This window comes from Camellia sinensis, chromosome 8, assembly GCF_055761805.1.
Source record: "Camellia sinensis isolate YWXY chromosome 8, ASM5576180v1, whole genome shotgun sequence".
Classification (NCBI taxonomy): domain Eukaryota; kingdom Viridiplantae; phylum Streptophyta; class Magnoliopsida; order Ericales; family Theaceae; genus Camellia; species Camellia sinensis.
Genome location: NC_138968.1, coordinates 14136522 through 14145661, shown reverse-complemented (window position 1 = coordinate 14145661; position 9140 = coordinate 14136522). Strand labels below are relative to the sequence as shown.

At 36.1% G+C, this 9140-nt stretch overlaps 1 pseudogene; it reads left to right on the top strand.

Moving 5' to 3' along the window:
• Positions 1–7663: 7663 nt before the first annotated feature.
• LOC145797564 (secreted RxLR effector protein 161 pseudogene) lies at positions 7664–8619 on the top strand (annotated as a pseudogene).
• The last annotated feature ends 521 nt before the right edge of the window (positions 8620–9140 follow it).

The following is a 9140-nucleotide window of genomic DNA, read 5'->3' as shown; positions in this document are numbered from 1 at the left end:
GACAGATTCGTCCTCTCCACGGTGCTTTCAGAATTTGGACGTCTATCTCCCAGGATGAAATGATCTACCACAAACAATAGCAGCACTACTAATTGTTTGCCTTACGAACACACTAAGTGTTTACACTCTTTCTTTCGGAAATAAAATGCAGCAAGATGAAGAATAGAATTAGCAGAGATGAAATACGAAATTTCTGAATGCAAAATATCAAATGAGGGTGGTCCTATTTATAGATGTGAAGGTGGCCCTTGGTTTTGAATTGAACAGGTATGTGGCTCTTGGTTTTGAATTGAACAGGTATGATACCTGTTGGGTTTTGAATTTCAAACAGATTCAACAATTCAAACAGATAGCAATTACGGGAAGGGCCCTGTTTGGGTGTGCACTAATTCCAAAACAGTTTATTTCTGTTTGAAACCGGGAAGGGCCCTGTTTGGATGAACAAAAAATCCAAACCAATTTAATTTGAATTATGGATTTTATTTTAATAAAAAATAAAATTAAATTCAAATGTTTTTGGCCCAAAAAGATTAGAAGCCCAACCCAACCGGCCGGATGGACGGCGGCGGCGGCGCGCGCGCGCGTGTGTGGTGATTTTTGGGTCCAATGGGTCTAGCCCATTTTGCCCATAACCTCTCCCTCTAAAACACTTGGGTACCCCTTGGGGCACACCCCAAGTATCTCACCCTAAGCCTTATAAACCCTTTCAAAACTTCCCACCAAATCAATGTGGGACAAGCCAATTTACAACCTTAAGGAATTTCACCAAAACTCCATTTTCATGGAGCACACTTTGGCTTCAATTTCCCATTCACTCGGTAATGGTTTTGAGCAACCAAATATACCACGTGAATCACAACGCGGCATAGAACGCGTTACCACTTTGACCCGAGTAAATCGATACTCGGGGCCCACCTAAAAAATAGACCGAACTTAGGAAAAAATTCTGGTTTTATCCAAAATTGTATAACCATTTCCAACAAAAATTTCATTTAAATAGCTTAATGGTTAATTTGATAGATTGCATCTTCCCGCTCAATTCAAAGGGGTAATATGGTCATTTTGAATAGTCAATTAACACCGTTTGTGCTAAATTAATGAAGTAAGGAAATCTTGATATTATCAGCAATAATATGAGAAGTTTCTGTAATTATTAAAACTACCAAAAAAAAGTTTCTATATTTTTCAAAAACCTCATGAGATAAGTGTAATTTACCGTTTCTTTAAAACACAAGCCCACCAAAAAAACCATCATAAAGTTATTTGATCAAGAAAATCTTCAAATATGTGCACAAATTCATCAATTCACATATGCACATAAATAATCAAATTCAAACCTTAATCTACAAAGTGAAAGTCATATTCTATATTAGAACCTAAAATCATTCAAGGCAAAGGTGTCAATCAGATTTACAAATAGATAGAACACAACTATAGAAACTTCTAAATAAAAAACTTACATAGATGGAAAATCCCCCATATACAAAAAAGGGTTGGATTGGATATTCTTATAGATAGAATGTGCTAGCAGATATTTTAATATTATAATGTGTTATAGATTATATGGTGTGTTTGGATTTCAAGCAACGTGTTCTCCAAGCTACCGTTCTTTGCCTCTAAGAAAATTGTCTTTCTCTCCAAGTTCTCTTTTCTTCTCCTCCAACCAACTTGCCCACCAAGTTTCTGTCTCCTCCAAGAAACTTGCCCACCAAGTTTCCTCTCCTCCAAGACACTTGCCCACCAAGTTTTCCTCTCCTATAAATTGAGCTAACTTCTTATCTTGGAAAATATAAGAAGGTTTTGTTGTTTTATTATTTTTGTGTGAGATTATCAGGCAAAGAAACAAAAGGTATATGTGATAAAGTTTTGGGTTCAACTAATTGTTCAGTATTGGTGAACCATACGACTTAGTCGAGCTTTTGTATCATGGAGGGGACAAGTTAAGGTTTTTTCTGCTGCATCGGTGTGAGGCTTTGCCTAACCGCAGAGGGCTTGAATCTCCTTAAAGAGAGCAAATTTCTCGCGCCTAAGCCCTTTTAATAGTTATTTTTATAGTGATCCCGGTCTTCCCTTTCTGTATTTATTGCTTTCCGGACCTTGGTTCCGTGATGTTGGTGGCTGTATAACTCATTGTCACCCTTTAAATTCCATTTGTGTGAGTTTTAGGATGTTTTGGGCAGGTGTGTTACAGGTTGGTTGAGCCTAAGTCTCAAATCTAGTTGCCCAAGTTTTTGGTTTTACGCTCAAGCGGGTCATTTTGCGCTCGAGCGGAGTTTGGCTTTTAGTTGTACGCTCGAGAGGGGATTTTGCGCTCAAGCGGGTTTTATACACTCCCAGTATCTCATGCCTCTGCAAAACTTCTGCAGGTGTGATTTCTACGCTCGAGCAGATTTCCTGCGCTCGAGTGGGTCGCGCTCAAGCAGGCTGGTTGGCGCTCGAGCGGGTAGTACTTTTTCTGTAAAGTTCTGGGAGGGGGAAATCTACGCTCGAGCGAACTGGTTTTCGCGCTCGAGCGGATATACTTTATTCTTGTGTCTTGGCGCTCGAGCGGGCCTTATTGCGCTCTAGCGGACCTAGTCTTTTGTTCTTGACGCTCGAGCGTTGTGTTTTCCGCTCGAGCGGGAATGTCGTATAACAGAGGGCAGCTGGGCATTTTTGAATCATTTTTCTACATTTCCTCTCTCTCTTACTTTCCCAAATTCGTTTTTGAGAGCCTCTCTCTCTAGAAACTCCCTTCTCTCTAGGTATTGATCTAGTAGAAGTGATTTCCTCACCTTGGGGCTTTGTAAAAGTTGTGTGGATCATCGAGGTCTATCTTCTAACCTAAAAATTTTGGGATTTGGAGCATCTTCGTTTTCGTCATCTTCTTCCCTTGGGCTCCGAATTTGAGGTAGGGATTCCTACTCACTCTTATGGTCTTTGACATCGATTTTTGGTTGTTTTGATAAAGTGTTGAAGTTGAGTAATTTTGGGACTTAGGGTTTCAAAATGTTAAAAGAGGGTTTTGTTATTTTGATTCTAAAATGGGTATTTTGGGTTTCAAAATAAGGATATTGTTGTTAGTTGTTAATATATAGACCATTGGGTCAATATTGGGAAATGGGGTAAAAACCCAAATTTGTTGTGTAAATTAATTGGTATAATTAATTTGGGAAAAGTGTTGATATTTGGAATTGAGTTGGAAATAATGAAATTGTCTCATTATGTAGTAGAATGGTGGAGTTGGATTTATTAATCACACACTTTTGAAAACATTGATATTTTATCTGTTGGAGCTTTTGTTATCTGTTTAGAAATACTTGCTTGGGCTACCGGTGGAGGGTAGTTTTGATTGTTATAGACAATGCATGATGATTAGGAAAACTAAAAATAATCAATTGGTTATGTCATGGAGTATGACAGCTGATAGAATACATTAACGTTATATATTGATTGATTATGTATATGACCTTTGTGTATATACGTTGTGTGTGGGGGAGAAGATAGGGGATGTATTCCGCGGTTTAGAGGAAGATAGGGAATGGACCTCTAAACCGAATGTTGTTTGGGAGAAGATAGGGGATGGACTCCGCTGATACAGCTCATATGCTTGTCAGTTAATGTGTTGATATAGCTCATATGCATATCTTTGGAAGTGTTGATATAGCTAATATTCTTATCTGTTGAGATGTTGATATAACTAGTATGTTTATCTATTGTCAAATGGGAAACGTTTAATATGAGTCACTGTCTCATGTAAGTGGTTGGCCAGGTTCTGAGCCGTTGATGTTAATTGTGAAATTGATAAGAAATGGAAAAAAAAATGAAATGAAAATGGGTTGTGAAATGGTTTATGGAAATTGAACATTTATCAATTGCTAATGTCTTAGTTATTGCCCATACTGTGTTTAGCATATCTCTACTGGGCATTGGCTCACCCTATATGGGACACTATTTTCAGGTACAGGTAGCATGCCACCTCCAAGGACATAGCTTGGATGATGATGAGAGTTGAAGACTCTTTTTGTTTATTTTGATGTATTACATGTATATCAAGCCAAGGGCTTACTTTGTATAGAGTTAGTACTCTTCTTTTGTGTAACCAAGTGTTGACTTGGAAAGCTGTAAGCCCGTAAGGCATTTGCTTTTGTTGTTAACATGTAATACTATTGTAAGAACTACTCTGATAAATATAAATGGATGATTTCTCTTATTTCAATGCATGTCTAAAGTGATGGGTTTTATGTATCATTCTGAGGGCGTTACAATTGTAATTTTTATTATTTGTGTTTTCTGGTGTTTTATTTGTAATTATCACCAACAATTTTAAGGAGATTCAATCATTAAAATTCATGGAGCCAGTATCGAAGAAGTCCAATGAGAATATCAGCAATCTTAACAAGTCTTTCCGGTTCAAGAGAGCCCATTTCAAGAGATGGAAAGGCAAGGTGTTTTTCTACCTCAGTCTCCTCAAGGTGGCCTATATCCTGACCGAGAAAAATCTGAACAAAGTCCTCACTGAAGAGATGACCGACGAGGAGTATGCCACTCATCTTGAAACAAATCGAGAAATACAACACAGATGAGTATAAATGTCAGTATTATCTTTTGAATTGTCTTTTGGATCAATTTTATGATTATTATGATACTACTTACACCATTGCCAAGAAAATTTGGAAAGCCTCACAGAATAAATATGACATTGAAGAGGCAGGCACTAAAAAATATGTTGTAAGCCGTTTTTTCCGCTATCAGATGATAGATGGAAAATTAGTGGTGGAGCAAGTGCAATATTTTCATATGCTAGTGGTTGAAGTTAGATCCGAAGGCATCAAAATTAGAGACAATCTTGTCATGGCAGGAATTATTGACAAACTACCATCATCTTGAAGGGAGTTTCAGAAGTCAATGCATTACAAACAAAAAGAGACGTCCTTGGAGACTCTAATCATACAGATTCGGGTGGAAGAGAAGGCACGAGGACAAGATGCGCTTATGACATAAGAGCATTCCACTGTAAAGGTAAATTTAACTTCTGGAAGTACTTTACCTAAAGGTTGATTTCATAAAAATAGTCACTTGAAGCCAGTTAAGAAAATCTAAAAAAAACCTGGAAGGCCATAAAATGAAAATTACCCGAGGCAAAAGAAATGGAACCAAGAACCCCCCCTTCACAAGATCTGACAAATGTAACATGTTTTGTGTGTGGCAAAAGTGGGCATATTGCTCAAACTTGCAAATTTCGGAAACAACAGTCTCAACCACAGACTAATGTTACCGAGGAACCATTTGTGGCTATGATTACAGATATTTTTATGGTTCAATCTGTGGAATGGTGATGGGCAGACTCTGGTGCCAATAGGCATGTCTGCTATGATAAAGATTAGTTCAAAGATTTTGCTCCTTTTAATGAGGAGAGGACTGTTATGCTTGGTGACTCTAGTTTAACCAAGGTGCTCAGGTGTGGAGATGTTGAGCTGAAATTTACCTCTGGACGTGTGCTTGTTTTAAAAGATGTGTTGTACACACCATCCATAAGGAAAAATTTGATGTCGAGTTATTTGCTTAACAAAGTTGGTTTCAAGCAGACCATTAAATCTGACTAATATGCAATCACTAAAAAAGGCATATTTGTGGGAAAAAGATATGCATGTAATGGAATGTTTAAATTAAATGTTGAGAATAAGAAAACACATGTTTCTGTTTACATGCTATCTTCTATGAATTTTTGGCATGCTCGTCTATGTCATATTAATAGCTGATATGTGAGAGTCATGAGTAGTTTAGGATTAATTCCCAGACTAACAAATAATTTTGAGAAATGTGAAATTTGCAGTCAAGCAAAAATATTAAAAGGCCTCACAAAAGTGTGGTGAGAAATACTAAATTGCTAGAATTAATTCATATTGATTTATGTGAATTTGAAGGAATTTTAACATGTGGTGGAAATAGATATTTTATCACTCTTATTGATAAGTTTTCAAAATACACTTATGTATACTTGTTGAAAAATAAAAGTGATACTTTTGAAAAATTTAAAGAATTCCTTCTTGAAGTTGAAAATCAATTCGGTAAAAAGATTAAAAGATATGGAAGTGATAGAGGCCGGGAGTATGAATATTTTGGATTCAACTCGTTTGCTCAGTCTTTGGGAACAATCCATGAAACTACTCCATATTCACCTGCATCTAATGGTGTAGCAGAAAGGAAAAATAGAACTTTAACTGATTTAACAAATACTATGCTAATTGAAGCAGGTGCTCCTTCAAATTTGTGGGGAGAAACGATTTTAACTACATGCTATGTTATTAATAAAGTGCCACATGAAAAAAAAAAAATCAAAAACAAAAACAAAAACAAAAGTTACACCTTTTGAGTTGTGGAAAGGGCATAAGCCAAATTTGGGATATTTGAGGGTTTGGAATTGTCTTGTTTTTGTTAGACTTATGGACCCTAAAAGACCTCAATTAGGTGTGAAATCTATCACTTGTGCTTTTTTCGAATATGCAACAAATAGTACAACCTATAGATTTTTTGATATTGAAAAAAATATAATTTTTGAATCAGGTGATGCAATTTTTCATGAAGAAAAATTTCCTTTTAAATCTAAAAATGGTGGGGGTCAAAATTATCAAGAAAATATTTTATCTGAAACCGGTTCCTTTACTCCTCTTTCACAAAACCAAGACACTATAGTTTTTGAACCTAGAAGGAGTAAAAGAGCCATATTAGAAAAAGATTTTGGCCCTGATTATTATGTTTTTAACGTGGAGGAAACTCCATTAACTTTACAAGAAGCTTTGGCATCTCCTGACTCTGTTTTTTGGAACAAGGTTGTAAATGATGAGATGGAATCATTACTATCCAATAAAACTTGGGTTTTAGCAGATTTGCCACCAGGTTGTAAAACTATTAGTTGTAAATGGGTTTTGAGGAAAAAACTTAAACCGGATGGAACTATTGATAAATATAAAGTAAGACTTGTTGCAAAAAGGTTTTAAACAACAAGCAGATCTTGACTTTTTTGATACATTTTCTCTGGTTACTAGAGTTACATCCATTAGATTATTAATTATAGTGGCTACAATTCATGATCTAAAAATTTATCAAATTGATGTTAAAACAACATTTTTAAATGGAGACCTGGATGAAGAAATCTATATGGATCAACCTGAGGGTTTCGTGGAACCCGGTCAAGAAAGCAAAGTGTGCAAGCTAGTTAAATCCCTATATAGCTTAAAACAGACCCCTAAATAATGGCATGAGAAATTTGATTCCTACATGATTGAGAATGACTATAAAACTAATGAATGTGATAAATGCATCTACTATAAATCTGAATAAAATTCACATGTCATTATTAGCCTCTATGTGGATGATTTACTTATATTTGGCTCTAATTTGCATATCATCGTGGAAACTAAAAATATGCTTAGTAGCCATTTTGATATAAAAGATCTTGGTGAGGCTAATTATATTTTGAGAATAAAAATTAACAAAACCTGTGATGGTATATTTCTTGATCAGTCGCATTATGTTGAGAAAATTTTGAGAAAATATAATTTTTATAAGTGCAAGCATGTTCTTACTCCTTTTGATCCTCATGTGCGTTTATTTCCTGTTGAAAATGATGAGGATATAATTAATCAAAAGGAATATGCTAGTATGATTGGTAGCTTGAGTTATGCCATTTGACTATACTAAACCTAACATTGCCTATGCAGTTGGAGTACTTAGCAAGTTTACTAGCAAGCCTGGCAGTGATCACTGGCTAGCCATTGAGCGGCTTATGAAATGTTTATCTGGTACCACAAAATATGGCTTGTTTTATAATAAGTATCTTGCAGTACTTGAAGGTTACAATGATGCCGATTGGAATACCTTGTCAGGTGATTCATTATCAACTACTGGTTACTTATTTACCTTAGGGGGTGGTGCTATAAGTTGGAAATCGAAAAAGCAAGCCATTATTGTTAATTCAACAATGGATGCTGAACTTTTTATTTTAGCTGCAACTAGTGAAGAAGCAAATTGGTTAAGAGATTTGTTAAATGAAATCTCTTGTTGGGAAAAATCGATTCCACCTATATTGATTCATTGTGATAGCATCGCAACAATTGGTCGAGTTAATAACCATTATTATAACGGTAAATCTAGGCATATCAGAAGAATACACAGTACTGTGAGATCTCATATGAATAATGGCATCATAAATGTAGATTATATTAAATCTAGTGATAATCTTGTAGATCCATTAACTAAGGCATTAACAAGAGATAGAGTCTGAAATACATCGAGGGGGATGGGGTTAAAACCCATTGAATATAGCAAGAGCCATGTATGAGGATACTCAACCTAGGGACCAAAGATCCTGTAACTGGGTTCAATGAGAAGAACGATCATATGATGACCATGAGAAATGCACTGAATTACTTTTTACACGTCCCTATGATGTAAGTGCATTTATCCTGTAACGTTATAGAGGTTGAGTTATTAAAAAAACTCTTATTGAATTTATGTAGCTCTTATTGAGTGGAGTGTCATAGTTACAAGAGCACCCTTGACAGAATTCACCTATGTAGGTGTGGTTGTGGGGCTGCTACCTACGAGATTTGGGCTAATTCTCGAACACACTCATGAATTATGGGATCGCACAAGGCCTTAATGTGCTGGCTATTAAAGCTTATATGAACACCTGGAATATTATGTGCGTGCAATAATTATTTATTTCCCTTAAGCAGTCATAGTTCAATGTTGAGAATACTATTGGCTCTTGAGTAGATATTATTGTTTCACTAATGAAGGTTCAATGCAGAGTATACCTACCATGATGCATAATATCCTTGTTTGCCTAATAATCTCATATTTTGTTACCTATAATATTAAAATAGGTAGAGGAATTGTAGACGCGTCCCGCAGAGGGGGACCTCGCTACTACAGTTCGGACTCGCGATTTTTGTTGTCGCGGTTCTTAATCTAAACCAAAGAGTCCAAATCTGGCAAATCGTTTTGAGAAACAGATTTTTGAAAAAGTAGTGCCAAACATGGACTGCTTTGCCAGATACAGAGTCGCCACCTAAATATTTTTAAAATAGGGAAATTTAGGAAACCCTGACTCGGTGCCGAAGGCCACATGTCCGTCATCACCAGAGTTGTCTCGG